The sequence below is a fragment of the Trichosurus vulpecula genome, chromosome 4 (assembly GCF_011100635.1).
Source record: "Trichosurus vulpecula isolate mTriVul1 chromosome 4, mTriVul1.pri, whole genome shotgun sequence".
NCBI lineage: Eukaryota > Metazoa > Chordata > Mammalia > Diprotodontia > Phalangeridae > Trichosurus > Trichosurus vulpecula.
This window is the reverse complement of record NC_050576.1, coordinates 146,940,841-146,962,572: the sequence shown is the minus strand read 5'-3', so window position 1 is coordinate 146,962,572 and position 21,732 is coordinate 146,940,841. Positions and strand designations below refer to the sequence as shown.

At 36.1% G+C, this 21,732-nt stretch overlaps 1 protein-coding gene across 4 annotated transcripts in view; it reads right to left on the bottom strand.

Annotated features, from left to right (window-relative positions):
* Positions 1-21,732, bottom strand: part of ARID4B (AT-rich interaction domain 4B) — a 207,869-nt gene that overhangs the window by 184,251 nt on the left and 1,886 nt on the right. The gene's annotated exons all lie outside the window — the stretch shown is intronic.

The following is a 21,732-nucleotide window of genomic DNA, read 5'->3' as shown; positions in this document are numbered from 1 at the left end:
GGCAGAACAGGCCCTAGCGCCCTGATTCAGTGAGCTGTGGCAGTTACCAGACATCTCAACCCACAAACGCCAAAGACAACAGAGAAGGATAGTGGGAAAAGCTGCGGGGGACAGAGTGAAAGGAGTTCCGGTTTGGCCACCATCCCGGGGACAGGGTAGGTGGTGCACCTACAGAACTACAGCTGCAGTTGCTTATGGCCCCAGGCCCACCTGGTGGGAGGAACTAAGTGGCAGATCACAGCAGAAGCGCAGAGCCTGCTTAAGATCTGAGTCGGTCCACATTAGTGGTTCTTGGGGGAGGAGGAGTGCTGGTGTGGCAGAGCTGGCTGTACAGAAATAGCTCTGAAAAAAAACGGTGCATCCCCTCAAGCTTGGAACAAAGTACTCACTACTCTACAAGCAGTCATACCCCAACAAAAAACTCAAGGGTCAAGTAAGTTGGCTGGGAATATGGCCAGGCAGCGAAAAATGAACTCAGATTCAGTCTCAGACTTTGGAATCTTTCTTTGGTGACAAAGAAGACCAAAACATACAGACAGAAGAAGTCAACAAAGTCAAAGAGCCTACAACAAAAGCCTCCAAGAAAAACATGAACTGGTCTCAGGCCATGGAAGAGCTGAAAAAGGATTTGGAAAAGCAAGTTAGAGAAGTAAAGGAAAAATTGGGAAGAGAAATGAGAATGATGCCAGAAAACCATGAAAAACAAGTGAATGACCTGCTAAAGGAGACCCAAAAAAATACTGAAGAAAACAAAACCTTAAAAAATAGACTCACTCAAATGGCAAAAGAGCTCCAAAAAGCCAATGAGGGGAAGAATGCCTTGGAAGGCAGAATTAGTCAAATGGAAAAGAAGGTCCAAAAGACCACTGAAGAAAATACTACCTTAAAAATTAGATTGGAGCAAGTGGAAGATAGTGACTTTATAAAACAGAACAAAAGGAATGAAAAAATGGAAGACAATGTGAAATATCTCATTGGAAAAACCACTGACCTGGAAAATAGACCCAGGAGAGATCATTTAAAAATTATTGGACTACATGAAAGCCATGATCAAAAAAAGAGCCTAGATATCATCTTTCAAGAAATTATCAAGGAGAACTGCCCTGATATTGTAGAGCCAGAGGGCAAAACAGAAATTGAAAGAATCCATCGATCGCCTCCTCAAATAGATCCCAAAAGGGAAACTCCTAGGAATATTGTCTCCAAATTCCAGAGGTCCCAGATCAAGGAGAAAATACTACAAGCAGCCAGAAAGAAACAATTTGAGTACTATGGAAACACAGTCAGAATAACACAAGATCTAGCAGCTTCTACATCAAGGGATCAAAGAGCTTGGAATATGATATTCTGGAGGTCAATGGAGCTACGATTAAAACCAAGAATCACCTACCCAGCAAAACTGAGTATCATGCTCCAAGGCAAAATAAGGATTTTTAATAAAATAGAGGACTTTCAAGCTTTCTCAGTGAGAAGACTAGAACTGAATAGAAAATTTGACTTTCAAACACAAGAATCAAGAGAAGCATGAAAAGGTAACCAGGAAAGAGAAATCACAAGGGACTTACTAAAGCTGAACTGTTTTGTTTACATTCCTACATGGAAAGATGATGTGTATAATTCATGAGACCTCAGTACTAGGGTAGCTGAAGGGAATACACACACACACACACACACACACACACACACACACACACACACACACATATATAGACAGAGGGCACAGTGTGAGTTGAATATGATGGGATGATATCTAAAAAAACAAAATCAAATTAAGGGATGAGAGGTGATTATATTGAGAGAGGGAGAAAGGGAGAGATAGAATGGGGTAAATTATCTCACATAAAAGTGGCAAGAAAAAGCAGTTCTGTTGGGAGGGAAGAGGGGGCAGGTGAAGGGGAATGAGTGAATTTTGCTCTCACTGGATTTGACCTGAGGAAGGAATAACATACACACTCAATTGGGTCTTACCCCATAAGAAAGAAGGAGGAAGTAGATAAAAAAGGGAGGACAATAGAAGGGAGGGCAGATAGGGGAAGGGGGTAATCAAAAGCAAACACTTTTGAAAAGGTACAGGGTCAAGGGAGAAAAGTGGATAAAGGGGGATAGGACAGGAAGGAGCAAAATATAGTTAGTCTTTTACAATATGAGTATTGTGGAAGGGTTTTGCATAATGATACACATGTGGCCTATGCTGAATTGCTTTCCCTCTTAGGCAGGGTTGGTGGGGAGGGAAGAGGGGAGAGAATTTGGAACTGAAAGTTTTAAAAGAAGATGTTCCAAAAAAAAAAGTTTTTGCATGCAACTAGGAAATAAGATATACAGGCAAGGGGGTATAAACCTCTATCTTGCCCTACAAGAAAGTAAGGGAAAAGGGGATGGGGGGGAGTGGGGTGACAGAAGGGAAGGCTGACTGGGGAACGGGACAATCAGAACATATGCCATCTTGGAGTGGGGGGGAGGATAGAAATGGGGAGAAAATTTGTAATTCAAGCTCTTGTGAAAATTGATGCTGAAAACTAAAAACATTAAATAAATAAATAATGATTTTTAAAAAGTATGAAGTAGAAATACTTAAGACTTTTCAAGTGTCTAAATTTTTTTTAATCAATTGACATGTCATATCCTTCTAGTGTTAAAGGACTGAAACTGAATTGCCAGAATTCAACACGTGAAAAGGAGAAAGAATACAGAACTAAGAGAATAATTTATAGAGTGAAAACAACGTAAGGAAAAACAACTTTTAAGATTTATGATTAAAATAATAGTCGATATGCACTCTGGAGGAGGGCCGATGATTGATGCCTGCTGCTATCCAGCTCCTGAAAAAACTGTGATGGAATTAAGGTGCAGAATGAAACATACATTTTTTGGACATGGCAAAAAAAAAAGGTATTTATTTTCTACAAAGGTTGTGTTCTTCTCTAATGGAGGGAGAGAGAATGGAGGAGGAAAGCCAATAATAATGTTGCCAAAAAAAAAGATCATTGAAACATTTTTTAAAATGCACAAAAGAGAAGTTCAGAAGGAAACATATACGAGCAACTTTGAAAGTATCACCTTACATTTATCACATGTAACCTGTAAATAAAAGTCAAAGCTTCCCATAAAACACTTTTTTTCTGTTCTCCTTTGTACGTGGAAATGTTCTTCTTGTGTTTTCATTCAATTCAGAATGAAAAAAAATAAAATTTAATTTTTAGTGTTTTTTAAAAGGTAGAGGAAAAACAACTAGCATTAAATACAACAAAAGCATGAAGATGAGAGAGGACAATATATATTTGTGGGGCATAAATACAGTGCAGAAGACAGTAAATATGAGAGAAAACAAACTCTCACCTTGAACCCTGAGAACAGCAGCAACCCCTAGATCACAGGCCCTGCTTCCATCAGGGCCCTCCATCCTCAGCACCATCAACACCAACCACCTACCAGCTATCAATGACGAGACAGGTAACTAGCTGAAGCAACAATTTTGGGGGGGGGGTGTAAGTCTGTGAGATATGGTACACTACAGTCTCCAAAGAACCAAAAATGAGCTGACTATAACTTATTGCAAACAGGAAATTATGAGAGAAAAGCAAAAGATATCATCAAAGAAATATGTCGGGGAAAGAAAAACAGAAAATAGGCTGGTCACATGACAAGAATGAAGGATGAATGAATAAATTTTATTAAATGCCTACTATATATCAGGCCATCTGCTAGGTATTGGGGATACAAAAACAATTTCTGTGAGACAATCTCTGCCCTTAATGAACTTACATTTCAGTAGGAAATATTAAAAATAGAACGACAGCAGTCAGGGAAAGAAGTTTTGCTGTGAAGAATCTTGTGAAGATTCACAAGAACTATGAGTGAAGGGCATGATGGATATCCCCTGTGCCTCAATGATAGACTCATGATGTCAAAAGAAATAGAATGAGGTCTCTAGCTCATTGAATGAGCCTCTGCGATGAACTTATGGGAGGGCAAAGACAAATTACGTAGGATATGCCAAGCAAATCAAACCACCACCACCTCCTCTCAGACACCAATAAATATAGCCCATAATACCTCAAGCCAGGAGCCCTAGGAAGAGCAAAAATACCAACAATGGTTCCAGCCTGGCCCCAGTAGGCATCACTGAGGGTAGCTACCTCTGTGGAGAAAGGACCCATAATGCTTCACCAGCACCAAAATCTACTACTAATCAACTATGATCAACAGGCAGGTGAATCCCAGGAATAGCAGTGCTGCTCCCATACTCCCAATCCCAGTCCCCTTCCTCCAACCTCCACAGCCATCATCCAAAGAATCAACACCTATAGAGGTATGGACAACTAAGTTCTCAAAGGCAAAAGTCTGTGCTACTATCTGACGGTTTAAGATCAGAAATGGATATAGTTATGTCAGTGGAAATAATAAAGAAGATGCATTATTATCTGCTTTGCTATTGTATCCTAAGGACCACAGGGCCTTTACATCAGACTTGCAACTGAAATCTACTGTAAGTGTGGTCACCCCCATTAGAAATGTGAGTTCCATGAAAGCAGGGGCTGCCCTTGTTTTGTATCCCCAGTGCTTAGCAAGTGCTTTGCACATAGTAAGGACTTAAATTGTTTTCAACATATTTATAGGATGTGCAGGCATAGATGGGTCATAATTCGAATTGTTCAAAGAAATACCCATACTGGTGAGGATTATATCCACTCAAGCATTTTAACTGAAAATCTGACCAATATGCAAAGAATACTCAATTGAAGAGACAATAAACTGAGACTATGTAGAGGGCATATATAAACATATATATGTAAAAACAGCATAGCATATTGGATAGAGGACCAGTCTTGGACCAATAAAGACCTGGGTTCAATTCTCATTTCTGAAGCATATGGTGTAATCATGCACAAGTAGTCATTTAACCTCTGAGCTTTCTGTAAGAATCTTAGTTAACCACCAGCTGTGTATGGCTTTACTGGAAGGAGTTTCTCCACAACCCACAAACTCATGGGTCTGATTCATTCTGCCATAAATGCACAAGGCTCAAAACTATACGCTAGGTGCATAGAGATAGAACCTGTTCTCCAGGAGTTTACAATCTCTGAGGGTAGGAAGGGCATCATGTATGCAAATTATGATAATTATACAAGATAGAAAGCAAGGTTCTGGAAGGCAAGGAGAAGAGGAAATATTTGTCTTCTTCCTCATCTCTGTCTCCTAACTTCCCTGGATTCCTTCAAATTTCAGCTAAAATCCTGCTTTCTCCAAGAAGCTTCTCCTGATCCCCTTAATCCTAGGGCAACCCTTCTGTTGATTATCTCCTATTTACCTTGCCTATATTGTTCTTGTAACTGTTATTTGTATGCTGTCTCCCTCCATTAGACTGTAGGCTCCCTGAAAACAGGGGCTGTCTTTTACCTTTCTTTTTATCTCCAGTGGTAAGTACAGTGCCTGGTACGCTGAATGTCATTGTTTTTGTATAACCAGTGCCTGGTACTGTACCTTGTACATAATAGGTGCTTAATATATCTTCTCTGAATCAAGCAAAGGCAGAGAAACAGGGGAGTGCAAACATCTATTAAAACATTCAGATGGTCAAAAACCTCTAAAAACAAGGAAGTCAGAATCTTATGAAAAGTATGAAATCAAGAGTAGCACAAAATCAAACCGCTGAAAGGTGAACAGAACTCGATGAAAAACGTACAAAGGAAGAAAGAATATCATCAAATAAAATATTTTAACACTTGAAAATTTCCCCTGTATCCATCCTCCTCTAGTGGCTATCTCAACCTAAATTGATTATTTCTGAAGTTTCCTTCTGTCTTCACAATATTTTATTCTGTCAACAATCATTTATGAATGATCTATTATATGTTATGAACTGCTACAGTAGACATAGAGACAAAAATGAATCAGCCTATACATTCAAGCAGTTTACATTCTAACAGGAAAAAATAAGAAGCACATGGTAAAACATGTAAACATAAAATTAATATATACAAGTAAGTATAAGATAGTTAAATATATGATAGTTTGGGAGGGAAGGCACTACTAGCATTTGGATGGAATCCAGAAAAGCCAGGAAGAAGATGGTATCTAAGCTACATCTTAAAGAGTTAGAGGTAAAAAAGGGAGTATGTTACAGACATGGTGAATGGCCAATGCAAAGGCACTGGGAGGAAGATGAATAGAACCATCTCTGTCAGAGACAAAGGGAAAAAAAGAACAGAGTGAGAGATAACAACGAAGGGCTCTGAGATGAGGAGAATGGAAGAAGAGGAAGCACATGGCAAACGTCCTCAATGTTTTTTTCAAAAAAGACACAAGAAGGTAAGAGAAATGGAGGATAAGGAGATGAGGAAGGAAGAAAAAGCTTAGAATAGCTTATGTCGAGAAAAAGATAGGGAATCAAAAACGGAGAATATAAGGGCTATCTTGCAAAATAAATTTAGGGTAATTTGAATTAAGAGGGTATTAGGCACTGGAAGCTAGAGTCATGTTTTAAATCAATAATATTTCAAGAATAAGGAAATATTTCAAGAATAAGGAAAATTATTCCTACCCATGTTCCTCAAAATATTTTCCTTGAAAAGAGAAATGGGAATGGTGGAGAGCGCAATAATCTTTTGTATCTACAAATGATTAGACCACACTCCTGGGACTCACATGGCTAGCCCCACCTGGGAGTAAAGTCAGGTCTTCATAACCTACATACTAGTTCAGCAGATAATCCTTAGAAAAAGGGACAAAACCCTAAGCAAACACCTTTAGGAGAAATAGACAGAGTACCCTCCTGAAGGATAATAAGGAAGAAGTCTATTTCTACCTTTGGTAATAAAGTTCTTGACAGTGATGTGCATTCTTAGAATATTCTCTCTTTGTTAATAAAAGTATTTTTGTATTATATTTTAGGAAAAAATTAGGATGCAATTTGAAAAAGAGTAACACCTATTCTTTTATAAATTAAAAACATTTAAGTGCCTGTATTCAAGGAAAATTCATATAAAACATTTGACCTGAGGAATTTTCAAATTTTAGATCTGTGAATTAGAAATTTAGGGTATATATGGTAAAAATTAATAATAACTGGGATTTATATGGTGCTTTAAGGTTTGCAAAATTCTGCATGTACTTAAGTACACTAGTCCTAGACTATCTCCTGCTACAAACCAATCTTTAGATACCTACTAACTTAAGTCATATTTAATCAATTGGTACCTATGAAAATAAGCATATTATAAATAATCTATAATGATAGGAATATTTGTATAACCACAGCACTGAGGAACCACTTGAATTGCTTGCTGAGGCAAATTTTAACAAGCCTGAACTAGCAGACAGGCCTTGCATTCTCAGCAACATGGAGAGCAGGATGACCCAGCTAATGTTTATTTACATAAAAGTACTCACTACAGTGAAATAGTTTTCCTCCTCACACTCCATGCTTCTAGGGCAATATTCTCCAAACTGAGAACAAGGAAACACATTTATCCCACAAAAGGTCCTCCCTTCTAGGTCTCTTCATAGAATACTAAAATTTTAGTGCTCAAAGGATCCTTAGAGACAAATTATCTAGTTCAACTACCGTTTTACATATTAAAAAATTGAAACTCAGAGATATGAAATGACTTATCCAAAGTCATACATCTAATTAGAGACACAGCCAGGAAGAAAAACCTGGGGAAAAGGGAATGAAGGGAGGGGCAAAAAGACAAAAATGACAAGACAGCTGTCTTCATGTATTTAAAGGGCTGTCATGTAGAAGAGAGATGGATTAAACCTGTTCTGTGTGTTCCTCCAGCGTAGAACTAGGAATAATGGGTAGGTGTTACAAATACTCAAACAGAGGCTTCCTTTAGGAAGCCTTCAGGACAAATGGGCTACTTCAGGAAGTACTGGTTACCCTTTCTTATCAGAAGTCCTCAAACAAAGAATGATAATCACTTTTCCTGTATGCTTCAGAGAGTATTCTTTCTCAGGCATGAAGGGGACTAGCTGGCCATAGAAGCACCTTTAAACTATGAAAACCTGTGATTCTGTGACCAGATCCTTCCCTTCATATTGTTCTCCTAATCTCATATTTCTGGTATGGAATTCTGAGGATTGGAATAGCAAAAAGGGACAACATTAAGAAATTAGAAACAAAAAGAGTAAAAAAGGACAATTTTAAAAGATTGTCAAGTAGGCAAACAAAACTTTTGTGCAAATGAGTACTTTAAAATATTTTTTAAAAGATACAGTATTTTTAAATAGCTAAATGTGGCCCATCAGCAGTAGTTTCAGTTCGAGACATATCAACTAACAAGCAATTAAGTAGAAAATCAAATTGATGTATTTATAATAAAGCACTCATTTACTGTCTCAGGTACCATAAGCAGTATCATCCCTAACATGCAGTGGTAATGTATGAGGCTGAGTCCTAAAACAAAACAACAAAAAAAAAATCTGTAATTATAACAGCCAGTTAAAAAGAAGGCAATAGCAGCATAGCTTCACCCAATGTGGAATGCCTGAGTCACTAACATCTTTCTTGTCCAACTTCCAGCTTCCAAGCTAAATTCAAGTTGTTAACTTGAGTTTACCAAATCCACTGGGTTACCTAAGAGGTTACTACTTATCTCTATGAACCTACCTAGAAAATAAATTAGCTCTACTGTATCTGTTAACAACACTGAGCTTATTCTTGGTACAGTGTTTTCTTTGATGATCATATATGTGAAGTGATACAAAAATATTAATTTCTGCAAAATCCCCAGCATTTGATGAGTATTCATCTATGTATTCTGCAGTTTAGAAAACTAAGGCCTTTATAGGCTAAATGACCTAGCCAAAGTAAAAGTTAGTTGAATTATCTCATGGTATTCAGCTAATATATAAATCTGGTTAGAAAGCAACTAGGTGGTGAAGTGGAAAGGGTGCTGGACCTGAAAGCAGGAAGACTTATTTTCCCAAATTCAAATCTGGCCTCAGACGTGTATTAGCTGTGTGACCCTGGGCAAGACACTTAATCCTGGTTGCCTCAATCTCCTCAGCAATAAAATGAGCTGAAGAAGGAAATGTCAAACCATTCCAGTAACTTTGTCAAGAAAACCCCAAATGGAGTCACAAAGAATCAGACATTGCTAAACAACAAATTTGGTTAGGTGATTTTATGTGCTACATTGATATCATAAGCTATAATTCAATGGTGTTATGATTATTTAAAATCATATCTAATATCCACCCTATTTAATATCCACCCAAATCATATCCACATTAAGTTAATGTTCTTGGTTTAAAATCTGTATTTTTCTAAAACTTATGTTACTGCTTTAAAATACAATGACAGGGGGGCAGCTAGGTGGTGCAGTGAGTGCAGCACCGGCCCTGGAGTCAGGAGGACCTGAGTTCAAATCCAACCTCAGACACTTGACACACTAGCTGTGTGACTTTGGACAAGTGCCCTGCCCTCCTCCTCCAAAAAAAAAATAAAATACAATACAATGACAGCTTTTATGGAACACCTCATTACTCCACAGTGACTGTCAGTAAACAAGCATTTATTAAGTTCCTATGTGCCAGGTACTGAACTAATCTCTGGGGATACAAAGAAAGGCAAAAGACAAAAAACCAACCAGTCCCTGTCCTCCAGGAACTCACAATCTAATATTAGGGGATAACAACATACAAGCAACTCTGTATAAACAATAATAAACAACATACAAGCAACTCTGTATAAACAAAGCACACATACACACATACACACACACTCACAGACACAGAATAATTACAGATGATAACAGAGGGAAGGTACACTATTATGAAGAATCAGAAAAGCCTAGCTGAGACTCAAAGGAAACCAAGAAGTGCAGGAGGTAAAGCTGAGGAGGGAAAAAATTCTAAGGCCTGAGGGACAGGCAGTGAAAATGCGTAGTCTGAGCTCATTCTTGGTACAGTGAAAGAGTATCACTGGATCACAGAGTACATGGGGGAGAGAAAGTAAAGGGCAGAAAATCAGAAAGACAAGAAGGAGCCAGATTATAAAGAATAGGTAATTTTCCATGAAATTATGAAGCGCTAAACTAAATTTTGGGTTCACCACCAAAGAAGTTCATAGACTTACCTGCCCTCTGAAACAACAGATATTGAATATAATAAAATCTTTCCTTGACAACTCAGGGTCACCATCTGAACATTTTTTTTTAATATAAAGTTTGTCTTTTTCAGTATCTGTCTTTTTGCTTCAGTAACAGAGCTCAGCTTTCACTTTTTTCCATTCTCACCTGGCTATTCTAATTTCAGACATAGGCTAAAAAAAAACAGATAATATATAATTTTTAAGAAATTTAGAATTCAAAAAGGTCTCAAGTAAAATGGAGAAGATCTCTTTATAATGGTCATTTCTGACTGCTAAATATAATGGTAATTGAGCCTTTGTTAAAAGTTAAACTTCAAGTATGGAAAAACGAAAACATCAGAAATTCCTGGCAATGTAACATACTTGTAAGCGCAAAACAAGATAGGTTAAAGATATATAAGAAGTTTAACTTTGATCACTGATTAGAATTAGAAAAACAGTGAGACACAGAGCCTGGAGGGATGAAAGACGCAGGATCAAATCCTACCTCTAAAGCAAACTGACAATATGGCCCTGGGCAAGGCACTTAACTTCTTAGTGCCCTAAGCTACTCTCAAGGACTTGAAGTTACAGAGAAGGTGCATTAGCAGAGAGAGTTTCCTCACCAACAAGTTCCCTAAACTAAATGAAATCACAGATCCACTTCCTAACCTTACAGATTACAATTAACTGGTCTGTTTACCAAGTCAAATCAACAGTATTTTATTAAGCATCTTCTATATGCTTGAAGGTGGCTTAGTGGATAGAGTAGTGGGCCTGGAGTTGGGAAAACCTGAGTTCAAATTTAGCCTTAGGCACTTACTAGCTGGGTGACCACAAGTCATTCTGTTTTCCTTATTCCACTGCAGAAGGAAATGGCAAACCACTCCAGTATCCTTGCCAAGAAAACTTCACGGACAGAGTTGGTGTGCTATGGTCCACGGCATTACAAAGAGTCAGAAACAAATGAACAACAATATACTAATCATCATGTTAAACACTGGGGATGCAAAGAAAGGCAAAAAAGATCAGTCCCTGCTATCCAGGAACTAAAGGGGGAGACAACATGCAAATTTGGTGCAAATAAAATATATTCAGGATCAACTGAAGATGATCAACAGAGGGAAGGCATTATTACCAAGGAGGAACAGGAAAGATTTCTAGTAGAAGATGGGATTTTTAGCTGGGACTTGAAGAAAGCCAGGGAAGCCAAGGAGGCAAAAGTGAAGAGGGAAAAGAATTACAGACATGGGAGATTATCCAGTGAAAATGAAGTCAGGACATGGAATGTCTTACGTGCAGCAAGGAGGCCAGTATCACTGGATCACAGAAGATGTGGAGGAGAATAGGTTGTAAGAAAACTAGAAAGGGAGAAGGGGGTCATGTTTGGCTTTGAATGCCAAGGGTCAAACCTGTGCTTTAGGAAGATCACTTTTGAAATCTGAGTCAATGAAGGATGTGTGCGTGTGCGTGTGTGTGTTTATGTGGCAAAGGGTGACAGTGAGGCAGGGAGTCTAACCAGAAGCCTATTGCGCTAGCCCAAGCATGACAGATTGCACCAGAGTGTTGGCAGTGTCAGGAGAGAAGGGGGCATTTATCAGAGATGATGGGAGGTAGAATCAACATCAGACTGGACAGGGTGGGAAGTAGGGAGAAGGGGTTTAAAGAGAGTGAGGAGTTGAGGATAATACATAGGTTTTGAGTCTGAGTAACTGAGAGAATGAACCAACAGTAATTACAAAGTCAAGAAAAGTTAGACGGCTTTATGGGTACAATAATGAGTTCAGTCTGGGACATGTTAAATTTAAGACATCTATAGGAAACATCCAGTTTAAGATACCTAGAGGTGCAAGAATGAAGATCAGGAGAGACATCATGGTTGGATAGATCTTCAAACTATCAGTATAAAATTTAAGGGAACTGAGACATCAATAAGAGAAATAGTATGGAGAGAGAAGAGGCCTAGGCTTTGGTTTTACCAAATTAAACCTCAACACGGTTTCAGGCTAGATTAAGGAATGTTAAAGAATTAGAAGGGACTTTAGAGATTTTATAATCCAACACTCTCAATTTTACAGATGCAGAAACTGAGGCCCAGAGAAGTAAATGGATTGAATTAATATCACACAGGTAACAAATAAATAACAGTACTAAGACTTGAATCAAAGTCCTATAATCCAAGTTAAATCTACTAAAAACTATAGACACATTATCAAGTATTCTGTTTGTTTTTTGACAAAGAGAATGTATATCGGTATGTTTACTGAAAACTTTTGCAATAGAGAGAAAAAATGAAATAGAAATGTCAAGTCCAAATAAGATAAGAAAGAAGATAAATTTTAAAGATTTATGACCTTAACATTAGAAAGATGTTAAAGAAAGGACTAAACATTAAGAATGTTAAAAACTAAAAAAAATGTACTAAGATTTAAGAGCAGAGAAGACTTTAAGAGAATACTAAACAGCTATCTGTCCTGTATGTCACTTAACTGGCTAAATAACCAGGCCTAGATCCAATGATCCCAAGGTCTCCTCTGGCACTATATTTATTAACGGGGTATGTGTAACAGATGTAGATCTTCCACTTTAATGCTTGGTTCCAATGCTTAGTTATCTAAGGTTTGTTTTCTTCCACTGTAAAATAATTCAAGACCATCAAGTATTATTCTTTTCCAAGCTTATGCTGTACCAATTTGCAAGCTAGTTTTTTCACTGAGGTAGACTATTTTGTGTAGGTTTTAATTAGTTACTTTTATTGTACAATCATGTGGTTTCTTCTGATTTTTAAGAAATCAGCTGGGAAAACATTTATATATCAGCATTTAGTTTTTTACTTATGTGAGTCATTTTTCCCTTAAGTATTAGATTAGGCAGATAAAGTAAACACTAAGTATTAAGTACAACAATTTTTTTAATTATTAAAATTCCACTCATCTTGGTAAACTAATATTTGACCCCAACAAACACAATCTATGAGTCTCTAGGTCATGAAATGGCAATAACTTTTATTACTCACATACACACAACAGTAACTAGCCAGAAAGGCAGTATAGCTTAGTTTTACAAACAACAGAAAAGAAAATCAGAATTCTAATCCTGGCTTTGCTGCCAGCTTAATGTATGTCTATGGACAAATCACTCAATCTCAATGAATCTGTTTCTCATTCATAAGAGTACAAAAATATTTCCTATTTGACTCATAAGAATGATCTGTGAAATAAAAGTTGTCAAGATCTTTCAAAATAAAGTGTCTCTCAAGGCTCTGTCCCAGGTCCTCTTCTTTTTTTCCTTTATCATTTTTCACTTGGTGAGTTCAATTATCTTCTCTACGCAGAAAATTTTCAGATCTACATATGCAGATGTGGTCTCTCTCCCAAGTTCCAATCCCCTATGACCAGCTGCCTTTGGGACATCTTGAATTGGGCTCAACATGTCCAAAATGGAACTTATTCTCTTTCCCCCAAAACCTTCCCCTCTTCTCACATTCCCTACTACCATTGTGGACACCACCAATTCTCCTAGTCACACAGGGTTACCACCTTGGTGTAACCCTTAAATCTTCACTTTCTCTCACCCCTCATATCTAATTCATTGCCCAATCTTGCCATTTGTATCTTCAGAACATCTCTCTTACACACACACACACACACACACACACACACACACAACCTCTTTCTCTCTACTCACCAAGCCATCACTCTGGTAGAGTCCCTCATCACCTCTCACATGGATCATTGTAATAGCCTTCAACTGGTTTATCTTGCACAACTACCTCTCCATTCCAATCTATCCACTCAATTGCCAAAGTGAATTTTCTAAACTACAGGTCTTACTCTGTCATAACCTCTATTCAAGGGATGTCAAACACACAGCCCCAACACTCTGGAGTATGACCTGAAACAGATTAAAATTTGACTTGGAAATATTTAACAAAATAAATTAAAATAAAACAAAACATAGATAATACTAATATGTGGTTTTCTAAGTTAATACATGGCCCACAGGGATCTTTACGTATAGTATAGTGGCTTCCATTTCTATTTGAGTTTGACACCACTGCCCTACTCAGTAAACTCCAGCAGTTCCCTATTACCCCCAGGTCAAATATAAAGAGGGTGAAAAAGAGAGAGAGAGAAAGGAAGAAAAGAGATAGAGGGAGGAAAAGAGAGAAAGACAGACAGGGAAAGAGAGAGAGGCAGGAAGAGAGAGATACAGTGAATTGGGATTCCTCATAGAAGTTGCTCAATCACCTTGTGGGACTATGACTCCAATTCATTTATTTCCCACTCCAGTTTATAGCAATTCCAATGACATATTAAGATCACAAAATCACAAATTTAGACCTAGACAGAACCTGTCTTCTATCTAAGACCCCTTGTTTTACAAGTTAAGAAACTGAGGCGTAGAAAAGTTAAGTGATTTGCCCATAGTGGCAGAGACAGGATTTAAACCTAAGTCCTCTGATTACAAATCCATGACTTTTCCCACTATACCATGCTCTCGTAGATAATACAGCAATGTATGAGAATGAGAAATTATAATGCAAACTAAGAGACAGTAAAATCATCACAACTGGTATTCTCATTTATAAAATCATAGCACTGACAGTGTCAAGCTTTGGTTTATGATTCTAAAATAAACTGTCCCTCCTTATAACTAAGATTAGAACTTATCTAATTAATAACTTTGCTTTCAATAGAACAGATCCTTTTTGGTTTTATTGTGGTTTTTTTTTTTCCTTTTTGGAGGACTCCCTGGTATATGGAAATTCCCTCCACAAATTCAGATTTCTTCTATCTGTACTCATGAGTAACTTGAAGTCTTAGAAAGCTACTTGGGACACCCAGTGATAAAGTGTCTTATCCGTGGTCACACAATTAGCGTATGTGCCAAAGGCAGACTTAACTCTAATCTTTCAGATTTCAAAGCCAGGCCTTTATCCACATGCCTCTCTCTGCCTCCCTTAGAATACCAAATAGTACCCCAAACTGAGGAAAAACAAAGACAGCTACTATCCATATTTTAAAATGTTAATTAAAACCCTCAATTCCTTTATATTTTTAAAGGTTCAAAAACAATTTCCATTAACCATGAGATGATAACAGTACAGACATATACACAGCTATTTTTGCCAAGACAACCTTTTGAGGTACCTCTATTAGCATATGGCAAGAAATATTTAAAAAGCAAGGTTTTTCAACTATCCAAGCAAGACATAAGTAAACTCTCACAGTTTAAGTTTGACAACAGCAGTTGCTGCTGTCTTCAGACTAGTCTGCTATGTCCCACTCTCCTCTACACTAGTCAAGCCTCTTTGGCTTGGCAGAGCCCCAGAAGTCACTTACCCCACACCCACAAGCTCACTATGCTAGCCTAGCTTCAGGTGATTCACTACCACATCGAAACACTGATATTGATCTCTTGAAGGAAGAAATTTTTTTGCTTTACATAAGCTAGGCTGGAGGCATATTAAACTAAGAAATTAATAAGACAAAGAAGAAATAAGTTCAGTTGTTTGTCAAGTACCCCAAGACCTAATCTCTAGGATTAGATGGATTTATTTCACACAGTAAACACTGATATCTGGGAAACAATGCAGCAAACTAGGTTAGAAGCAGCAAGTATTGCAATCACTAACATTAAAATTTCTTTGCATTAAGAAAGTCTAGTTAAAAATAAAAAGTTTCAGAAACTACAGAATGGTTTTAAATGGAAACCAAGGATTGTATAAAAAAGAAAGCTACTGCCTTGCATCAAGAACTTTTTAAAGAACTTCTAAGTCTATCAGACACAACTCACATATCCAAAATCCCTGCAAGTGCAGTAAGTAAAACCTACCAAAATTAAAATGCAAAAAACTAAAAAGAGCCTCAACCATTCTAAAAACCTACTTTAAAGTCTCAGCAATTCATGTGATACTTTTTGGAGGGCCATGAGCCGGGGGATGGGGGGAGGGAGATGGAGGAAGGAGACAGGTTTCTTCTAGGAGAGAGAATACTGCTTTAAGCTGGTGAGCAAACTAGATCAAGCATTCAGTAAATTAACAAGTTATTAACTAGTTGCTACTGAACCATGCTTTTTCATTTTACCATCTATAGAAGGCAAATTTTATTCAAGTTTTTCTTTAAAAAAAAAAAAGTCTTTAAACCAAATCTTACTTTAATGATACTTCATCCTGTTGTAAAGATAACTCCAGGTTCTCCCCCACCCCCCTCCCCATGCCAGAAGACTACATATTCAACAAAGTTTTTAATATCATCAAAGGCCAATCAAAGGACCAGCAAGGGTAAGCTCTGAGAGGATTAGCACCAGAAGTTTGGCTATCAGTTTAATTTCTTTGGCACTAAAAATTTATGAGAAAGTATCTAATTAAGGCATGGAGAGGCTGTCATTTTATGATGGAGGGAAAATCCAGAGCACTGAATCAAAGTTCTTTTAAAGCACTGAAAAATTTATTCAATAAATGGCATTTGCTCACATGCTTCCTAAGTCACAATCTTCATCTCTCAGTGATAAAATGTATCTCTGCATTGTCATATAGTTAAAATGATAAAAAACCAAACGTGGTTTTTAATGAAAATTCATCATGACTCTGCTCTCAAGGACATCTTCACAATGCAAATGTATTTCACTTTACAAATATAGTATAACCCTGTGATAACATAATTTAGTATACAATTTCAGACAGAATAGGGTTAAACCATGTCCCCTGAGAGCTATAAGAAAAAAGAGGTTTTTAAGTTTGATTAGCCTAAGACAGTCATGAGTCTAATTCCCTATCATTATATAGAGTATATGTTCCTGAAAAAAGGATTGAAGTTTAAAATCATAATCAGAATTGGTAATTCTTCCCACAATCCATAAATTATAGCATCTTAGAATACCATACAGTAATAAGTATTTCAATAATAAAATAACTTTGCAGTATTTCAAGGTATAAGTAGCAGTATCTAGATGGCATTCCAAAGGCCAATTAATTTTATTAATAGTCATACTTTTTGTGCCTCATCTTGTTAGTGTAAAAAGTCAATTGTATAACAACTGATACACAGAGGCTTCAAGGTTCACAAAATGTTTTACATAACATCTTATTTTATTCTCACAAAGATTTATGAAGTAGGAACTATAGGTATAATTATCAGTATTTTACAGATGAAGAAAATAAAGATAAAAGAGGTTAAATACCTTGCCTAGAGTCATACAAGATAGTAAGGATTGGAGACATAATTCAAACCCAGATCTTGATGATTCCCCACCTTCTACATGAAGCCTTTCCTGAACTACTATATGTTGACAGTTGATACAGCCTTCCCTTGTAACAACAAAAATTACCTAGTATTTATTTTGAATATATTTCATATAGGTTTATAGATGTACATTTTGTTTTCCCCAATAGAACGAAAATGCCTTGAGGTTAGGGACTGTTTCATTTCTGTCTTTGAATCCAGTCTGGACCTAGGTGCTTAATAAATGTTTGTTGATTGATTAAACCTATTGCTTTTCATACGTAATAACTCCAAGTAATAATGAAAGCATATTTATTTTTCTAATTATTTCATGATTATCATGAAGCAGATTGGTAACACAGTAAGCGCTTAATACACTCCTATTGACTGACTCTAGATAGAGAATAGGCCTTGCAACCAAAAAGACCCGGATTTAGGTCCCACCTTCCACATATCCTGGTTATGTGATCCAGGACATGTACTTTACCTTCTCAGTGCTCCCAAGAAATTCTCTAAAACAATTATGTGGCAAAAAAAAAAAGAGGGGGGGCGCCATCTGCATTAGGAAGAGTTTTCTCACAGAGTAAGGAAGTCACAGATTCAGTTTAAAAAAAAAAACAAACCATTATTTGTTTAACCATTCAATGGAAAAATGGAGTGAACTTCATGATTATGTCTCTTCTGCCATCTTCTTGATTCTAGAAATGACACTTCAACCTTTTTTACACATTCATATCTCTGAGAAACAAGATATTTCTGTAGAGCACTCCAGTTTTAGGAGCTCCCTGACACTAAGATAAATCTATGCTTGCTCATTTTTAGGATAAGATCTAAATTCTACCTTTTAAAATCAACTTACTTATATGGAAAAGTAGTTTAAGAAACTTTTTTATTGCTCCTTTTATTCTGATGTACTTTTACAAAGACATACTTTATACTTTATTTAAAATAGATTAATGTAGCATTTGGGGATAAGATAAACATAGTATGCTGTCCTTTATAAGAGAAAGAAAAACCATCAGAGTTATTCAACATTTTCCTTTCACTTTTACATATGTATTCAAAAACTAGATATTTAGTAAGAAAAATGATATGCATATAGTAATAAATATTAGGAAATAGGTTACGATTTATTTATCTAAATCTCATCCTAAAAAATCCAGTAAGCTCAATAATTTTATAATCATTTCAATATTAGATGTAAAAAACGACTAGGTAAAAGAATTTTACATCATAGTTTTCATTTTTTTATGACAGATTTCTCAAATATGACAACGCTATAGACTGGATCATGAATTTACAAATATCACACAATAGTCATAACTTTTGGAGCCACAAAGGTAGTACTAGTGAAAACCTAAACTTCTGAGTTCATTTCACAGAATTTGTCAAGTATCAAAATATACCACTATTTGCTACTTAAATTTCTTGTTCTAAATTTTTCATATGTTATCACAGCTCTTTAACTGAAATCACTTAAAACCGCATGTGTCTTTTGCTTCAACACATTTCATAAGGTAAATGTTTATTAGCAACACTTCTCAAAAGTTAAATGCTAATGGTGGTTTCCAAACTGCAGCTCTAAGCATGGAACTCCCAAGTGAACCAAGAAAACATTTGGAACAGATCACTCTCCAAAAGATGATACCATTTAGGGTCTAGACTCTAGAACTATTTAACTCCAAACAGTCCAATATAATAGTGGGGGGTGGAGGGGAGGTTGCAGGAAGACTAAGGAGAAGACTCTGGATGAATGATCATGCAGTTACAGAGGTCCCAACAAAGAGCTGGGGTTGGGGGTGGGGGGGGCTATCATCATAATAAGCTGACAACTACATAATGCTTTACAGTTTATAAACTGCCTTACCTACATCAGGTAGTTTGACCCTTAGAAGTCTGCGAGTTACCATTATTTCCATTTTGTAAATGAGGAAAATTAAGATCACCCATAAAAAAGCTAGGATTCAAACCCAGGTTTTCTAACTCCAGATCCCACACTTTCCATTACAACATAGTTGTCTCATTTTTTTTTTTAATATTGGCTTCTTTCAGTCATATCAGGTTAATAAACCTCAGGGTCTCTAAGGTCACAAGCTGAAATGCAAAAATTCCCTTAATTTTGGGTAACTCACCTCTACTAGGAAAACTAACCAAAGAGTCAGCAATACATTGAGAGAGAAGGAAATCCCGTTCATTACACAAATTATGCATTCCTCAAAAAGACATCTGCCACAAAATATACCTGTTTTATTTTGAATCTAAGTCCCATGTGGAAACAGCTAACTATGGATTACGCAAGGGCTAATATTCTGATAGTCAATTACAAAAGCTTCCTTTTGGCTGTCATCCCTCCAATCATATGAATTCTAATTTATTTGAACCTCCTACCAGAGTGTGGAAGAAAAGGGACGGTCAATTCTTTCTTCCATAAATTGTTAAAAGTGTAGTAAAGAAAGGAGTTTGAAACTAACAATTAAAATACAGTTATGGGGTAATCTGTGAATTTCAATAATCTACAATTTTTCTAGTCTTAGAAATTCAGGCAGTAAAAAAATCAAACATGGAAATCAGAAAAATGGAAATTCAACATAACATCATCTATGCCATTTATTAAATGTGTTAGAGGTATCTAATCTCACTTCCCACAATCACAGTCAGTAACATATCACAAGATGGAGTATACTAGGTTGTAAATGGACTTCATTTGTTTAAAGAATACCTTACAAGTACTACAATGGGAAAATTTTTTGCAAATAGCATGTAAAAGTGGTATATATAGATATATAGATACAGATATACATTTTTATGCCAATTTTCTAAGATGTTCCAAAACCAAAAGGACAAATTATTATATATTGGTAAGTGCTGTCTACAAATACATGGCTTAGCAATGATTACTACCTTATTATATACAATACCAACTCTGTTATATAGTAACTGTTAGAAAGTATAAATTTATTTGGTTTCTGTCTCAAATGCTACTAAATCATCATAGAAATAGAGGCCACGGGTGAAAAAATATATGTACAACAATTCTGAGACTGGTTTAAATCACAAGCAATATAATAATAACTAAAGAACCTTAACTTACCACATAAAAATTACGTTGCATACAAAAGCTAAGTTCTATATTTGAAAAAAGCACAATGTCACTGGCTCTGTTCTTTTTAAAGGAAGGGCTAAATTATGATACCAGGAATAGCAACAAATGTAAAATTAGTTCATTTTAAATTATCAAGCATTTTAACACTGGTACCAGTTAGAAAAAAACTAACAATTTTTAAAATGCAATTATAAATATCCAAGTGTAATTTGATTTTGTTCTGACACGTGGAACTGTTTAAAAGCCTAGCTTTATTTTTTTTAAAAGAATGGCAGTTAAACAGGAAATATTAAAGTTATGATTGTCAAAAAATTTCACAATTATGTGTTAACTATTGCTCCATTTTTAAACTTAATGTATTTTTCAGTCCAATATTTTCCTAAGAAATTTATGACCATTACTGAAGAACTGTGTTTTTCTTAATGAATTAATTTCTGGTGCTCTCACACACATTCCCCAGTGTCATTATCATAATCATGCATATCTTTTTGTATATTTTCAGATATCACAGATACATTTAGTTTTATATACTCTTTAACTTAATTAATACATATTGGAAATGAGATGAAGAATGAAAACCTTTTCATACACATGTACATAGCACAAACTCACAAAACTAGCAAAAAACTGGGTAGGCTAAACAGTACTTAGAATTTCAAAAGATCACAGCTTTTACTTCCTTCCATAAACTTATGCAACACAAGCCTTAATTCTGCTACAGTATTTTCTAAATTGTCTTGATTTTAAATAGAACCAAAATATATAAACAGATTGTTCAATGAACTGCCTAAAGTAGTTAGCATTTAAATTTTCACCTACTACAATTTGTAGCATTATTACTATAACCAATTATGAACACACCCACCCTTTTCGAGCATAGCTGAATTTTTACAGAAAAGAAAAATGTCTGCTTGGCTTGGTACCACCAGTTGAGTCTAAACGATTCAAAATTCTAATTCTCTTTTTTTCCTAGTGTGTATTAAGTGCAACTGTCAATATCCAATATATATCTAAGCTGAAAAGGTAAAGAAAGTAACAGAGACATCTATGGTTATCCTATCTTCAACCAAATAAGCAAACCCAAAAGGTTAAAAAAAATCCTACATTTTATGCACTGTCCTTTATTATTTCTGTCCTTATGATTTGGAAAATAAATTAATTACCAGGTATCTAAAAAAGCTTATATAAAACGGGTTTCTGTCTTGAGCAAAGGGAAAAGTTTTCCTAAAATCGACTGAAAATGTTTAAATCAAAAGGGATCAGTGCAGGGGAATAGATCACATATAATCATATACAAAGCTCTATGTCCCTGGAAATAAATACAAGTC